The 15,625-nt window shown below is 45.4% G+C and overlaps 1 long non-coding RNA gene across 2 annotated transcripts in view; it reads right to left on the reverse strand.

Moving 5' to 3' along the window:
• Nucleotides 1-15,625, reverse strand: part of LOC105707632 (uncharacterized) — a 46,266-nt gene that overhangs the window by 26,952 nt on the left and 3,689 nt on the right. The gene's annotated exons all lie outside the window — the stretch shown is intronic.

Below are 15,625 nucleotides of genomic sequence, written 5' to 3' on the forward strand. Positions count from 1 at the left end.
GAAGTCAATCACAAAAGGAGGAAAACAACTGAGCAAAGCATGCCATGACAACCATTTCTTCAAGAGGCTTTTTCAAAGACGAGGAGGGTGAAGTGGCTCCTAGCTCTGTTTTCCGGTGCAGCCTTTGGCTATTATGTTGTCCTTGCCATACTGGAGAATTCAATGCCAGGCTGGAGGAAGCAGAAGCAGGAAGGGCTTGTCCTAGATGGTGGCATTAATAATCGGCATCCCCATCGTTTGATCACAAAAAATACGGTGAGTTCAATGTTGCTATAATATAAATGAGGTCAGAACACAAAGACCAACTCTCTTGTAATTTATTTGTTAAACCTGACATTCGTTTAGTGCAAGATTAGGAAGGTTTTTTTCACCATGATTATCCCATCAGAGGAAAACCTCCACTGAACTCATGATTAAAGAAAAGAGGCTGAAGAATATGACAAGTACTTGATGAGTTCTTCAACATTCATTCATTCTTCAACAACCATTTTTTAGGGCCTGGTGGATAATTGCACTTTTTTTTTTTCGAGATGGAGTCTCACTCTATTGCCCAAGCTGGAGTGCAATGGCACCATCTCAGCTCACTGCAACCTCCACATCCTAGGTTCCAGCAATTCTCCTGCCTCAGCCTCCTGAGTAGCTGGGACTACAGGTGCACGCCACCACAACTGGCTAATTTTTGTATTTTTAGTAGAAACAGGGTTTCACAATGTTGGCCAGGCTGATCTCGAACTCCTGATCTCAGGCAATCCACCTGCCTTGGCCTCCCAAAGTGCTGGGATTACAGGTGTGCCCAGCGTTTGTTTTTTTTTTTTTTTTGAGACAGAGTTTTGCTGTATTGCCCAGGCTGGAGTGCAGTGGAGTGATCTCAGCTCACTGCAACCACCGCCTCCCAGATTCAAGCAATTCACCTGCCTCAGCCTCCCGAGTAGCTGGGATTACAGGCATGTACTACCAAGCTTGGCTAATTTTTGTATTTTTAGTAGAGATGGGGTTTCACCATGTTGGCCAGGCTGGTCTCGAACTCCTGACCTCAGGTGATCCGTCCCCTTGGTCCCCCAAACTGTGGGGATTACAGGCATGAGCCACTGTACCCCGTGATAATTGAACTTTCTCATGAGTTGTCTCATTTCATTCTTGCAAGAACCTTCTGAGGCAGGCTTGATTAGCCACATTTTGTAGAGTTAGGGTCAGGCACGATGCTGAGGGCGGCACAGCACATGGGCTCTGCAGCCACAGAGGCTTGGCCTGACTCCACCATTACGAGCTGGGTCCCCTGGAACAAGGGACTTCGCCATCCTGAATTTCACTTTTTAAAATGAGGCCAATAGTAATGTCCCCCTCCTACGGCTGTTGTAAGGATGGAATGTGGTAAAGCAGGTAAGCCAGTTAGCCCAAGGCTTGGCAGGCAGTTGGCATTCAATACGCATCACCCATTATGATTCAGATGCATTTGCCTCAGTTAAACCATCCAACACCCTATGAAGTAAATATTCTCACTATGTCCATTTTATGGGTTAGAATACAGAAGCTTAGAGAGGTTAAATAACAGAAATGGAGATCGAGTCAGGTATCCAGTTTCAATTCCAGATCTCAATTTTAGAGCTGGAGCCCCTGGCTAGGAACCCTTCAAATGACAGCGTGTTCACAAAGAGACTGAGCGCAGCTGCCTGGGGCTCTCCTGACTGCAGCTGGGGGACTCAGCAGGAGCCGTAATCAGTGCTGGGAGCTGGCTGGGGCCACAGCAGAGTTTGTAACCTTGTGGCCGCTGCTGTCTGGGTACAAAACTGACATCCCAGCTCTTGATGAACAGCTGTGCCAGTGACTTCAGTCATTCACAAACCCCTTTCCTGTGCCTTCTTCACACCCTTCCCTCCTTTCTTGGGCCCCTCTACCTCTTCTCAGCTCTCTTCCCCTCTCTTCCTTCTGCCAGCCACATTTTCCCTTTCTGTTTACCTCTAACATCTCTCTAGCCTAATTTGTAATAGAACAAAATCATTCGTTCTGTATTTATTTAATTAATTAGTTTATTTATTTATATTGAGTCTCGCTCTGTTGCCCAGGCTGGAGTGCAGTGACACAATCTCACCTTACTGCAACCTCTGCTTAGCAGGTTCAAGCGATTCTCCTGACTCAAACCCCCTAGTAGCATGCGCCACCACACCTGGCTAATTTTTGTATTTTTAGCAGAGACGGGGTTTCGCCGTGTTGGCCAGACTGGTCTTGAACTCCTGACCTCAGGTGATCCACCTGCCTTGGCCTCCGAAAGTGCTGGGATTACAGGCGTGAGTCACCGTGCCCGGCCATTCTGTGTTTATTAAACAAGATGTTAAGTTTCCTGTACCGAAGTTTTAAAAGCAAATGAATATGCAAGGCAAACTTTCTTTTTTTTCTTTCTTTCTTTTTTTTTTTTTGAGATGGAGTCTCACTCTGTCACCCAGGCTGTAGTGTGGTGGCACAATCTCAGCTCACTGCAACCTCCGCCTCCTGGGTTCAAGTGATTCTTCTGCCTTAGCCTCTAGAGTAGCTGGGATTACAGGCATGCACCACCACGCCTGGCTAATTTTTGTATTTTTAGTAGAGACAGGGTTTTGTGATGTTGGCCAGGCTGGTCATGATCAAGGCAAACTTTCAAAAAGCCTCAAACAGTTGTTCAGCAAGATTGTGCTACTGCACTCCAACCTGGGTGATAGACTGAGACCCTGTCCCCCCACCCAAAAAAAATATATCAGTGGCTTAGATAGATGGAAGGTAATGTGATAAAGAAAACAAGTCTAGCAAAATGTTAATTATAGAATTGAAGTGGTGGATGGATGAGTATTCGCTGTATAATTTCTTCAACTTTTCTGTATGTTGGGACTTTTCACAATTAAATGTGTGGGGTGGGAATCAGTGGCTCTATATCTGTCACTTTCTAATTTATTTTTGTTGTTGGAACGCCGGGACAGTGGCCTCAAAATGAAAGAGGTTTCTCCTCCATCCTATCAGAGCACTTGGAACCAGGAGCTTCTCAGTGTTCTCCTTTGACAGGAAAACACTGAGGGGTTTACCCAGGGCTGGCACTCAAGCGAGGCATCTTTAGACAAAGCCAGGCAGAAGCAGGCACTCAGCTGGCTTTTCTGGGAGGAACTGAGAGCCTCATCAGAAGCTTTGATCCCAGTGAAGAGAAGATGAAAACTGAGATGAATTCAGTTGCGCAGGTTGTTTCACAAGAGAAACAGCTGTAGGTGGGTAACATTCAGGCAACTCCATCCTGGTCATTCTCCATCTGTTGGTCCACATTGCTCTAGATGGTAATGCAGTGTCTCCAGCTGTGTGAGGAACAGACCTGGCCTGGTCCCTGAGACTGAAAGTACCGCTGGAAAAGATGACAGTGGCATATTTGGCCAGGGATGGTGGAAAAGCTTGTGGTGTTTTCATTGCTGTTGTCACTGATGTGGATCGATTGAGCAGCCTTCTGGAAGCTTTTTCTGAGCTATACCTCCCCTTAGCCATATAAACTAACTTCCTTCCTTCCTTCTTTTCTTCCTTCCTTCCTTCCCTCCTTACTTCCTTTTTTGTTCATTTTTTGAGATGGAGTCTTGCTCTGTCGCCCAGGCTAGAGTGCAGTGGCGTGATCTAGGCTCACTGCAACCTCTGCCACCCGGGGTTCAAGTGATTCTCTTGCCTCAGCCTCCAGAGTAGCTGGGATTAAAGGTGCCTGCCACCACGCCCGGCTAATTTTTGTATTTTTAGTAGAAATGGGGTTTCAGGATCTTGGCCAAGTTGGTCTTGAACTCCTGACCTCGTGATCCACTTGTCTCGGCCTCCCAAAGTGCTGAGATTACAGGTATGAGCCACCCTGCCCAGCCGCCATATGAATTTTCTGACTCCAGCCCTATAGGGGAAACTCTACGGTAATCTATGCCTTGCTGGCCGGGGGAGGACATGCCATAAACTCCCTTCCCTGCCCCCACATACATGGCATGAGAGATCTCAGAGGGGCCTACAGGGCACGGCAACAAAGACACAAGCATATTCACTACGCATGGCCTGGCAGAGCTTCAGATCAGAAACAACCTCAGTAATCCCAGGGGCCTGGTTAGAGAAACTATGGTGCATCTCTAAAATAGAAAGCTGTGCTGCCCCTTTAAAAAAGTGCTTTTGATATTATGAGGGATAATTTCCAAGCTATACTGTCAATTAGAAATAAAAAGCAAGATCAGAACAGTGTGTGTAGTATGTGCCTACTTCTAAAAATATTTACCTTGGCTAGGTGAGGTGGCTCACACCTGTAATCCAGCAATTTGGGAGACCGAGGCAGGCAGATCACTTGAGGTCAGGAGCTTGAGATCAGCCTGGCCAACATGGTGAAACCCCATCTCTACTAAACAATATGAAATTTAGCTGGGTGTGCTGTGGTGGCGCCAGCTACTTGGGAGGCTGAGGCAGGAGAATTGCTTGAACCTGGGAGGTGGAGGTTGCAGTGAGTCAAGAATGCACCACTGCACTCCAGCCTGGGTGACAGAGCATACCCCTTCTCAGAAAAAAAAAAAAGTAACTAAAAAAAATAGAAACAAAACTCTGAATGCAATACCCTCGTAACTTAGTATCCAGGCTGCCCAGGCTCCCTTTTCTGATGGACATTTGAGTCAGTTAATTAACTCCAGGCCTGGAGGGCTGGAGGCCAGTTTATCTTAGATAGTGAGGACCTGCTGGGGAGATCCCATTCTGGGAGCCCCTCACTATCACCACCACCACCAGTGCCCCAGGGCACATTACCCATGGGCATTTGCTGCTCTAATTTCTGATTTTCAGACAAATGGTTGGTTAAGACAGGAGGAAAAGAAAGAGGGGAAAAGGGCTGGGTGAGGTGGCTCACGCCTGCAATCCCAGCACTTTGGGAGGCTGAGGTGGGCGGATCACTTGAGGTAAGGAGTTCAAGACCAGCCTGGGCAACATGGTAAAACTCCACCTCTGCTAAAAATATAAAAATTAGCAGGGCGTGATGGCACAGCCTGTAATCCCAGCTACTCGGGAGCCTGAGGCAGGAGAATGGTTTGCTCCCTTGAACCCAGAAGGCAGAGGTTGCAGTGAGCTGAGATGGCACCACTGCACTCCAGCTTGGGCGACAGAGTGAGACTCCGTCTCAAAAAAAAAAAGGAGGTTGGAGTTTGGAGTGGAAGGAGTGGTCACAGGTGTCAGTGTAGGTGTATCTGGGGGGTTGCTGAGCTGTGACTGCTGAGAGTCCCTACAGTTCTGACTCCTGGGAACCTTTCCCCTAGGCTTTGCTGACCTGGCTTTCCACCACAGCTCCACCCTTGACTGGGAGCTGGGACAAGGTACATCTTTCTTTCCTTCCTTCCTTTTCTTCTTTCTTTCATTATTCCTTCCTTCCTTCCCTTCCTCCCTCCCTCCCTTCCTTCCTTTCCCTCCCTCCCTTCCTTCCCTTTCTTCCCTCTCTCTCTTTCTTTTGCTTTCTTTCTTTCCTTCTTTTTGTCACTCGCTCTCATCTTTCTCTTTCTTATCGCTCTTTCTTTCTCTCTCTTTTCTTTTCTTTTTTTCAGAGTCTCATTCTGTTGCTCAGGCTGGAGTGCAGTGGCATGATCTTGGCTCAATGCACCCCCAACTTCCCAGGCTCAAGAGAGCCTCCTACCTCAGCCTCCTGAGTAGCTGGAGCTACAGGCATGCACCACCATCACTGGCTAATCAAAAAAAAAAAAATTGGCTGGGTGAGGTGGCTCACACCTGCAAACCCAGTGCTTTGGGAGGCCGAGGTGGGTGGATCATGAGGTCAGGAGTTCAAGACCCGCCTGGCCAACATGGTGAAACCTTGTGTCTACTAAAAATACAAAAAATTAGCCAGGAGCGGTGGCAGGCGCCTATATTCCCAGCTAGTCAGAAGGTTGAGACAGAAGAATCACTTAAACCCGGAAGGTTAAAAAATAATGTATATTTTTAATTTTTTTATATTTTGGAGATGGAGTTTTGCTCTTGTCACTCAGGCTGAAGTGCAATGGCATGATCTTGGCTCACTGCAACCTCTGCCTCTCGAGTTCAAGCGATTCTCCTGCCTCAGCCTCCAGAGTACCTGGGATTACAGATATGTGCCACCATGCCCGGTTAAGTTTTGTATTATTAGTAGATATGGGGCTTCACCATGTTGGCCAGGCTGGTCTTTAACTGACCTCAGGTGATCTGCCTGCCTTGGCCTCCCGAAGTGCTGGGATTACAGGCTTGAGCCTCTGTGCCCAGCCACATTACTTCTTTTTTTAGGAGACGGAGTTTCGCTCTGTTGCCCAGGCTGGAGTGCAGTGGCACCACTTCAGCTCACTGCAACCTCTGCCTCCCAGGTTCAAGCGATTCTCCTGCCTCAGCTTCCCAAGTAGCTGGGACTACAGCCGTGCGCCACCACGCCCTGCTTATTTTTTGCATTTTTACTAGAGATGGGGTTTCACCATGTTGGCCAGGATGGTCTCGATCTCCTGACCTCGTGATCCACCCGCCTCGGCCTCCCAAAGTGCTGGGATTACAGATGTGAGCTGCTGTGCCCAGTCACATTACTTCTTAATAATAGTTAATGTGCCTATAATGTACATTATTTACATATTGGCTGTAAAGCCTTGCAGCAAGGTGGCAGTTCTCAGCCATTTTTTGAGGAGGATGTGAACAGGAGCCATTACATGGCTCATCAGTAATCTGTTGCAAAGAAGCTGTGCTCATCAGCGCAGAAGTCAGTCTTTCATTACCGGAAAATGGGAATCAAGTCGAGTGAAACAGGGCTCTGTCAGCTTATAAAACTTAATTACATTTTTAACTACATAAATTAGTTCAAGTGAAGATGTTTGAAAATACCCAATTTCCAGTTTGAACCTACAGAAAATTAATGGCCAGAATGCAAACTTCTAATGTATTAAGAAATTATTAGTGTATCTCCCACTAAAAGTTTGTGCTTGAAATTTTGTGTCAATTCTGCATCAAAATTGTTGTTTCCTCTTATACAACCAACCCTAGAAAATTCTAAAGTTTCAGAATAAAAGCATTTCCTCAAGAAGAGAAAATATACTGGGAGTTGGAGGGGGTGGGATCAGTACAGGCTTAAGTTTTTCACCCTTGAGGAGTTAAGAAAAACACTTCAACATAAGGACAAAAGCTCCCTTGTTTAAGCACTTCCCCAGCTGCACTTCAACTAAATATATCCTGGGCAGTGTGTTTTCATTTCTCCACCCCTCTCCAGAGCCAATCACGCAGTGACAAACGGCTTGGAGGCCCCTTGGGACTGGCACTGCAGAGGTACAGGCTTCGTTACAAGGCTTTGCATTCCTTTCCAGCACAGGCCTGCTCTGGGCCACCCTGCCTCCCCCAGAGGCGCAGGGAGCCCCAGACAGGCGCACTGCGGGCTGTGCTGAGAGAGAGGCCTCCACGGGTTAACTGGGCAGCCTGTGTCTGGAATTCATGCACCACCTGGGCTGACAGCATGAATGACTCATTGTTTCCCCTCTGAACAGGCTGAGGAGTGCTTCTTGGTGTCAATAACTGAGGCAAAGTAAAATGTTTTTTTTTCCCTTTCAACATGACCAATTTTCTAAAACTGAATATAGAACTAGAAATCTGCAGGGTATATTTCTTCTGCAGCAACGGTAGCCAAGGTTACTGCTTTGAGTTGGTCTGCAGGGACAAAGGATTTAAATTTACTGTCTATAAACAGAAGGAAGCCTAAAGCCAGAGCTCCTTTATTTACAGCTTGTATCATGGTTTTATAAAATGAAGGGAACTTAATTTAAACCTCTAGTCTGTGTAAACCTGGAGTCTGACTGTACACAATACGTGATTTTATTTGTATTTACGTATATTACCCATGATGTGTATAAATGAAAATTCTGATACTTTTCCTATTGCTAAATATGACATGTATGCACCGAAGTCCATATATGAATCTTCCATACCAGTATTTCCTTTTTTTTATTTTTTTGTGATGGAGTCTCAAAAAAATCGCCAGGTTGCAGTGCAGTGGCGTGATCTCGGCTCATTGCAACCTCCATCTCCCGGGTTCAAGCGGTTCCTTCCCTCGGCCTCCTGAGTAGCTGGGATTACAGGTGCGCACCACCACGCCCAGCTAATTTTTGTACTTTGAGTAGAGATGGGGTTTCACCATGTTGGCCAGGCTGGTCTTGAACTCCTGACATTGTGATCCACCCGCCTCGGCCTCGCAAAGTGCTAGGATTACAGACGTGAGCCACCAAATCAAGTGAGCGTCTGGCCAAATCTTCCATACCAGTATTTCCAAAGCAGTGCATTAATAATTATGACCCACCTTAAATTTTCCTATATGGCACCCTTCTTGTCTTCAGTTATGTTTAGTTTCCTTAGGAAACTGGACTGGTTGATATTCCTGAACTATGGGATCTTTTGCCTTGCTTAAGCATATCTCAGTCTGAAGGCTTACAATATCCCAGAACTACAAGGATACTGTACTACCTGTCTTCAAGTGTGGATGTACAACACTCGTTTCTTTGAACTCTTGTTTCTTTGGGCTCTTCTACTTTCCTAAACTTTAGCAGTTTTTTAAAAAAATTCAACAAGAAAGATGTAGAAAAAAGAAATAAATGCAGGAAGGAAAGGGAAAAACGTCTGGTGTAGATTCAGGACCTTGGTTATAACTCAAATCTGGGAGGTTAGCATGCAGCAGAGTACTTTCTTCATCCAACTAAGTAGCACCCATGAATAGATTCCAAGTCATTCTGACTTTGAATAGGGATGAGGACAGCTGATATTGAAGAAGAGAGAATGTTGAGGTCCATGTATAGCCTTAAAAGAGAGAAAGAGAATGAACCTGGGATGTGGAGATTAAATAGGGCATTTAATAAATTGGCAGTAGATGCTTTTATTTTAATTGATATCAATCAGCTCAAGTAACCTTTAAATTTCTGCAATAACAGGAGACTGAGCTGGCTTTGGTGGGGCTCTCTATCCCATGAATGGAAACTCATGCAGGTTCTGAATCAGAAAGAATTAAAATAACAACAACAAAAAAATTTCCTGTCTTTCAAATCTATGCTATAATTTAGCAAATTGAGTATCTTTCCTTGCTTGCCAGTATCTTTAAAATAAAGTTAAGTATCAAAATATTTGTATTCCCTTTCTTGAAGCTAATAAAAACCTGCAAAGATTAAGTATTTCTCCATTTTTGTAGACAGAACACAATTATTGCAGCATGCTTATAGAAATGACAATTCTCAAAGCTTCAGTTTCTCATATCTAACCACAAATAAATGTGTAGTAAATGTGTAGTTCTCTGAATGAGCCCCTTTTACATTACATGCAAGAAATCTATTTGTCAAAGAGCCTCCTTAGCTACTAAAGATTTCATGACCCTTGTGCAAACAACAGAATCCAGTACGGTGGTTGAATATCTGGAAGACTGTGACTTGAGACATGCAGAATGAACACGATCCTACTACGTGCACCATGGTTTGGTTCTCCCAGCAGACTGAAAACGTTTCTAGGCAGTGCTAGCCTATGAGAAAGGTGCCTGATTTCCATTTCTCATCAATCCAGCCAGCTTGCCCTTGGGCTTACTTAGTGTTTTCATCAAGACAGGGCTCTCAAGACTAACTTTAAGTCCTTTCTGGTGGGCGATGGGTTCCTTCTGCTTTTCTCAAGACCAAAGTAAAGGCAATTTACATAGCTGATTGTTGCTTCTCCAACTGCATAGAACTTTTTCCTACTAGTTTACTAAATCCTTGTTGTATACCCTTCGGTTTTTTGTTTTGTTTTTTTTGAGACGGAGTCCTACTCTGTCGCCCAGGTTGGAATGCAGTGGTGCGATCTCAGCTCACTGCAATCTCCACCTCCTGGGTTCAAGTGATTCTCTCACCTCAGCCTCTCGCGTAGCTGGTATTACAAGCGTGCACCACGGCGCCTGACTAATTTTTGTATTGTTAGTAGAGATGGGGTTTCACTATGTTGGCCAGGCTGGTCTCAAACTCCTGAACTCAGGTGATCTGCCCACCTCAGCCTCCCAAAGTGCTGGGATTACAGGTGTAAGCCACCATGCCCGGCTTCCTTCAGTTGCTTTTAAGTGGACCGAGAGGAAAACAAACTGGTAGTTCTTAAAGGCAGGGTACGTCAGAATCAACTGAGGCTTGCCCAGCCTAATCCCATCCCCTACCACTGCCCTAACAATTCCAGATTTGGAAAGGATTAATATAGACAAGCCAAACAAAATGTGATTACTTTAATTTTTAATTATTTTATCTTATTTCATTCTTTAGAGATAGGATCTCACTATGTTGCCCAAGCTGGTCTTGAACTCCTGGCCTCAAGCAATCCTCCTGCACTGGCCTCCCAAAGTGCTGGGATTACACTGAGCCACTGCACCCAATTTAATGATTTTAAAATCCCAGGCAAGGAGAAGGGGACAGATGACTTGAGTTTTATTTCATGATGTCGCAGCATGTCTGGAGCAAAGTGGAACACTGCCTTGGCTCCACATCAGTTCACTGTCAATAATGCCATTAAAAGACAGAAAACACTCAAGGTGTTCAGTCTCTGTTATATGCAATCAGATAGGATTCTTGTTCAAACAATGTCAATCTAAGATACAAGAATTTAGGAGAAAACAATGATTTAAAAATCCTTCCTTGGCACAGTGGCTCACACCTGTAATCCCAGCACTTTGGGAGGCTGATGGGAGCAGATCACTGAGGTCAAGAGTTCAAGATCAGCCTGGGCAACATGATGAAATCCCATCTCGGCTAAAAATACAAAAATTAGCTGGGTGTGGTGGAAGGCCCCTGTAATCTCAGCTACTTGGGAGGTTGAGGCAGGAGAAGAGCTTGAACCTAGCAGGTGGACGTTGCAGTAAGCTGAGAATGTGCCACTGCACTCCAGCCTGGGTGACAGAGTGAGACTCTATCTCCTCTCCCTCAAAATCAATAAAGAAATAAAAATCATTCCTTGAAAATAAAAGCTTTGTTAAACACATATCTGAAATTAAAACCAATGTTTGTAGTTTCTGAAATATGGTTTTATTATCTCGATAAATTTTATGTGAAGGCCAGGCATGGTGGCTCATGCCTGTAATCCCAGTACTTTGGGAGGCCAAGGTGGGTGGATCATCTGAGGTCAGGATTTCGAGACCAGCCTGGCCAACATGGTGAAACCCTGTCTCTACTGAAAGTACAAAAGATTGGGCACAGTAACTCATGCCTGTAATCCCAGCACTTTGGGAGGCCAAGACAGGTGGATCACAAAGTCAGAAGACCGAGACCATCCTGGCCAACATGGTGAAACCCCATCTCTATTAAAAATGCAAAAATTAGCTGAGCGTGGTGGCATGTGCCTATAATCCCAGCTACTTGGGAGGCTGAGGCAGGAGAAACGCTTGAACTAGGGAGTCGGAGGTTGCAGTGAGCCAAGATTGCGCCATTGCACTCCAGCCTGGTGAAAGAGTAAGACTCCATCGCAAAAAAAAAAAAAAAAAAAAAAATTAGCTGGGCATTGTAGCATGTGCCTGTAATCCCAACTACTCATGAGGCTGAGGCAGAAGAATTGCTTGAACCTGGGAGGTGGAGATTGCAATGAGCCACACCATTGCCTTCTAGCCTGGGCAGAGTAAGACTCCATCTCAAAATAATAATAATAATAAATAAACAAACAAATAAATAAATAAAGTTCAGGTGAAACAGAACCTCAACATTTTATTACTTTGCACTTGCATCAGTACTTACGTCACTGGTGTTTAGAAAGGAAAGACAGTATTTGTTTGGAAGCTTATTTTGTTATATAAGCATTGATAGCAACAAAACTAACCTTTTCTTCTTTTTTTTTTTAATTTTTTTTTGTTAATGAATGAGAGGTTCTCGTATTGCCCAGGTTGGCCTTGAACACATAGCCTCGTGTCCTCAAGCGCCAGGACAACTGGCCCGAGCCACCGCGGCTCCCACCTTTTTTTCTTGTTCCTTTTGCAAAACAGTTCTCAGTTCTACCCAGCAGATCATGTCTATCACATATAAGGTGCTGTGGATAATGCTCTGAAAAACTAATTACCCATATGAAGTGAACTTTTTTATATGTATTCTATATTTCTGGTGTCATTAAGGACAAAATGCATATCTATAAGCTTAACTAACAGGCTTTTGCCAAGGTAATGGTATAGGAAACTGAGTACTGTGTTGCTGGGGCTTAGAAAATGATACCTGAAAGTGTGGTGCTTTGGGATGCCAAGTACTTTGAAATGAAGGATGATGGAAGGGCCTCAGAAGCAAAGTCTCTCTCAGACCTTCTGTTGCCCTTCTGTCTTCCTCTCCCACTTCTCCCCTAAAGCAGGCCAGAAAAACTATAATTCCTGCCGAGCGCGGTGGCTCATGCCTGTAATCCCAGCACTTTAGGAAGCCAAGGCAGGCAGATCACCTGAGGTCAGGAGTTCAAGGCCAGCCTGACCAACATGGAGAAACATCGTCTCTAATAAAAATACAAAATTAGCCATGCATGGTGGTGCATGCCTGTAATCCCAGCTACTCAGGAGGCTAAGGCAGGAGAATTGCTTGAATCCGGGAGTTGCAGTGAGCCAAGATCACATCATTGCACTCCAGCCTGGGCAACAAGAGCAAAACTCCATCTCAAAAAAATAAATAAATAAACTAGAATTCCTTTTTCCGAAGGCAGGTCACAGAAGCCAAAAATACTACTACTCTCGGATGCCCCTGCCTTTCTGTTTAGGAGCTGGCCATAAACAAATCCTTTGACCTACCTTGTCTGATAGTAGATCACAAGACCCTTGTTCCACAAGGAGTCCTGCCCTATATCCAGGAGGAAGGAATGGTGCACAGCAAGGCTAGGAAGAATCTGAACAGACAGGTCTTGCCGGGTTTCCCTGCCTCCGACTCTCAGCTCTAGCTCACACCCTCTCTGCTATTTCTACATGCCTGTCCATGCTTCAGAAACCCTAAGCATAAAAATGGAAAGCTTTCCGTGGGCCTTTGGCTCTTCACTTCTGAAGGCTCCCCAGTCATAGAAAACTTCAACTAGATAAATTGGTTATGCTTTTCTCTTGTTAACCTGTCTTTTGTCATAGGAGTGTTGCCGTGACCTTTATTATGGATGAAGAAAGGTATCACATTTTTCTGCCCCTACACTTCCCACACTCAACTAAAAAGCAGCAAATGTGAGAAAAGATGTCCAAAGTGAAAGCATTGCGGGTGGTAATGTGGGAAGTCTGGTTTTTTTGTTTGTTTGTTTTAGACAGAGTCTTGCTGTTGCCAGGCTGGAGTACAGTGGCGAGATCTCGGCTCAATGCAACCTCCGCCTCCAGGGTTCAAGTGATTCTCCTGCCTCAGCTTCCCAAGTAGCTGGGACTACAGGTGTGCACCACCACACCCAGCTAATTTTTGTATTTTTAGTTGAGACGGGGTTTCACCATGTTGGCCAGTATGGTCTCGATCTCTTGACCCCATGATCCACCCGCCTCGGCCTCCCAAAGTGCTGGAATTACAGGCATGAGCCACCGGACCTGGCCGGGAAGTCTGTTTAAGTGGGTAATTAGGGAATTCTGTTTAAGTAAAAGGTTTTTTTTTTTGTTTTTTTGTGTTTCGTTTTTGAGACGGAGTCTCACTCTGTCGCCCAGGCTAGAGTGCAGTGGCCTGGTCTCAGCTGACTGCAACCTCCACCTCCTGGGTTCAAGCAACTCTCCTGCCTCAGCCTCCCTAACAGCTGGGATCACAGGCAGACACCACCACATCCGGCTAATTTTTGCACTTTTAGCAGAGACGGGGTTTCACCATGTTGGTCAGGCTCGGGTATTTGTTTTTTGTTTTGTTGTTGTTGTTTTTGAGACAGGGTCTTGCTCTGTCATCCAGGCTAGAGTACAGTGGCACAATCACAGTCTACCGCAGCCTCAACCTCCTGGGCTCAAACAATCCTCCCACCTCAGCCTCCTGAGTAGCTGGGATTACAGGCACACACCACCATGCCTGGCTAATTAAAGTTTTTATAGAGACAAGGTCTCCCTATTTTGTCCTGGCTGGTCTCAAACTCCTAGGCTCAAGTGATCCGCCCACCTCTGCCTCCCAACGTGCTGGGATTATAGTCATGAGCCCCCACACCAGCTAGTTTGGAATCTTAGCCATTTGCTGAACTTGTTTTTCCTTCCTTCCTCCTCTCCCACAACCCCACCCTGCCACGGTTTTTTACTCTAAGAGTAAAAAATTCAAATATCTATAGGGGCCAGGAAGCTAACTTTAATAAGCAGGTGGATTTAAGAAAAATAGAGACAGATACATTTTATGTGTCTAAGAAACAGAGGTAACTCTTCATTTCTACTAGGAAACGGGCTCCCTCAGATGGGCGCGGTGGCTCATGCCTGTAATCCCAACACTTTGGGCGGCAGAGGCGGGTGAATCACCTGAGGTCAGGAATTTGATACCAGCCTAGCCAAGATGGAATTTGATACCAGCCTAGCCATCTCTACTAAAAATACAAAATTCTTTATATAATGATGGTTCTGAGTTATGGTTAAAAAAAAAAAAGAAAAACAAACAAAATTAGCTGGGCATGGTGGTGTGCACCTGTAATCCCAGCTACTCAGGAGGCTGAGGCAGGAGAATCGCTTGAACCCGGGAGGCAGAGGTTGCGGTGAGCCTAGATCACTCCATTGCACTCCAGCCTAGGCAACAAGAATGAAACTCTGGGCCGGGCGCGGTGGCTCAAGCCTGTAATCCCAGCACTTTGGGAGGCCGAGGCGGGTGGATCACGAGGTCAAGAGATCGAGACCAACCTGGTCAACATGATGAAACCCCGTCTCTACTAAAAATACAAAAATTAGCTGGGCACGGTGGCGCGTGCCTGTAATCCCAGCTACTCAAGAGGCTGAGGCAGGAGAATTGCCTGAACCCAGGAGGCGGAGGTTGCAGTGAGCCTAGATCGCGCCATTGCACTCCAGCCTGGGTAACAAGAGCGAAACTCCGTCTAAAAAAAAAAAAAAAAAAAAAAAAAAAGAATGAAACTCTATCTAAAAAAAAAGAAAGAAAAAGAAAGAAATGGGCTCCCTCTCATCATTCTTGAAAGATGCTTTTGTCTTCTTTTCTCTCTTTTGGTACTTAGAAATATTTAACTCCAAGAAAAATATTAGTGCAGACTCAATATAAATGACACTTCATACTTAGCCTCAGTGGGGAAGCAACAGGGAAGAGCAAAGGCCGTGGCAAAGTGGAGAGCTCGTCGACCATCTAAAGTAGCCCCAGGCACCTGCTGCTAGGGTAGCCATATCTTGTTCTTGAAGGTAAGCTGAATCTCTGATTTGTATGTAAATTCAGATTTTTAAATGTAGCTTCAAATTTTACAAAACAAATGTTTAAAAGAGCCAAACAAAATAGTTTGGTGGGCTTGACTCAACCTGTAGGTCGCCAGTTTCAGATCTCAGATCAGCTGGGCGCAGTGGCTCATGCCTGTCATCCCAGCGCTTTGGGAGGCTGGATCATGAGGTCAGGAGTTGGAGACCAGCCTGATCAACATGGTGAAACCCCTGTCTCTACTAAAAATACAAAAATTAGCCAGATGTGGTGGCGTGTGCCTGTAATCCCAACTACTCAGGAGGCTGAGGCAGGAGAATCGCTTGAATCGGGGAGGCACAGGTTGCAGTGAGCCG

Source organism: Aotus nancymaae, unplaced genomic scaffold, assembly GCF_030222135.1.
Source record: "Aotus nancymaae isolate 86718 unplaced genomic scaffold, 86718_ANA_hifiasm-v0.15.2.pri h1tg000014l, whole genome shotgun sequence".
NCBI classification, from domain to species: Eukaryota; Metazoa; Chordata; class Mammalia; order Primates; family Aotidae; genus Aotus; species Aotus nancymaae.